The sequence below is a fragment of the Glycine soja genome, chromosome 20 (assembly GCF_004193775.1).
Source record: "Glycine soja cultivar W05 chromosome 20, ASM419377v2, whole genome shotgun sequence".
NCBI lineage: Eukaryota > Viridiplantae > Streptophyta > Magnoliopsida > Fabales > Fabaceae > Glycine > Glycine soja.
The window spans coordinates 14,547,467-14,549,616 of NC_041021.1; positions in this window are offsets into that span (position 1 = coordinate 14,547,467).

A 2,150-nucleotide genomic window follows, 5' to 3' on the forward strand; every position below is an offset into this window, starting at 1 on the left:
AAAAATATGTTCAAGATCATTCTCGCTAAGAGGAACGTGTCACTCATGACAATGTATGCATTAGATTTGTCTCTCTCCTCAAGCTGCCACTAGAAGACAAATACTGACAACGGTCAAAATTCAAATGCACAAAATCCCACAACAGATTCAATCATCTTTCTCCTATAAAAGGCAAATCAAAGCATCACTCATGGTTAATGAACAACATTCACACATATAGCCAAAGTGAAAAATAACTCAACAGAGATACTATTGAGTGAAACACAATGCTTAATTAGTTTATCCTCTACTTATAAAAGTTCTTGTACTGATTCATACTTCATGGTAAACACATTCTTTGAGTGTTAGAATTTGTGATTCTTCAAACTATATGTTTGTGAAAGCCATGAGTGGCTTAGTGACAAAACATTACTTGGGAGTTCTTATATTAAGAAGGAGTCTAAGGGTTGTGCCAGTAATGGCGTAAAGAATACTTGTAATGCTAGGAGTGGCAAGTTAGAATACTTGTTTGTAATCAAACTTTAATTAGTGGAACCCTTTATTATTTTGTAAAGCAGAATTAGACGTAGCTCAGATTGAGCAAACCAGTATAAACTAAGTGTCTATTAATCTCTTCAAGCTTCTGTGAGTATTCCTTAAAGCTTATTAATGACAAAACTTTGCACAATTTAATCTTGATCTATTTTTCAAATCACTAGACCACAATCCATAGTGTTTTGTGAAAACTTAAGTTCTGCATTGGACGACAGGTTTAAGAACTTGTTTTGGTTGCAAAATGACTTCCATTGCGAAAATATTTATAAGTTTATCTAACATACTATTTAACTCCCCCCTTTCTAGTGTGATTTATTATATTTCAAGAACTTGGGGGCTTGCATACCGGATAGGTATTCGACTAGGTTAGTAACTAGTAGAAAGAATGGATATAACATCGTTACGTTAACATCAATTTTTTAGAGAACCAATGTTAACAAAAACGCGGTGGCATATTTGTAAAAAAAGTAATTTGGTTAACATCAATTTTTTGAAAAATCGATGTTAACGAACTAATGTTAACATCGGTTTTTCCAAAAATCAATGTTAACCAACTGATGTTAACATCAGTTTTTCCATAAAATCGATGTTGTGTTAGTTAAATTAAATATAGTTGCATATAAGTTAAAGTTAATATTTTTTTAACAAAAGTGTAGAGTATTAGAGATAGATGGAATAGAATTTAAAGTGATTAGTTTTAACCTGTGCACACGTACGGATTGATTCCATGTTAACTTAGAGAGCAAGTCACATAATTTTATAAGGTATTATTTGTTAAAAAATTATAGAGTATTAGACCTCCACAGATGTGATAAAAATTTTAGTAAAAAAAAGTGATTAGTTAGAATCAATATTTAGGTTTGTAAACTCTATACTTGAAATGTGCCTTAAATTGTTATCGTATATATGAGGAATTAATAGGAACGATTTAACCTTACTGACAGTTGAAAATTATATACTTACAATTAACTAAAATGGTCAATCTCATTTGAAGTTCATAATCTATTACTAATTAATTGTTTTTTTAAAAAAATATCACATGAAAAAAATACAATAATAGATTAGTAAAATAATCTTTGTTCACTTTAGTTTTGTAAAAAAAAAAATTGTTTTTTGAAACTGGTTAGAGCCACAAGGTGGAGAACTTATTTTAATCGCAAAAAATTAAAGTTATTCTAACCGTGATTTTTAAATGTCAAATGATATCATTTGATAGAGGAAATAGAATCTGAAGTAACATGTTGATATCAATATCAAGTTGGAGAATAACCATACAAAATGTTGATTACATATTCATATTAGTTAGGTGTCTATCATCTACCAAACATCAATAGAGTTTGTACATCAAGATACATCATGAGTAAATACGTATGATCAAACTTATAAAATATATATAGTATCAGTCATAGGAAAAACTAAAAATGTTGAATAACTCCTCATCAGGTCCAAGTTGGATCTATTATAAGTTTCATCAATTCCTGATCATTAGAAAGTATATCCTAACATCTGATTCAATTGTTCTGGAATTTCTTTTGGGTTTTCTTCTCCAAGCTTTTGATAATGATTGAATGTTTTGTTAATGAATATAATTTGTTGGTGTGGATTGTGGAAAGTAT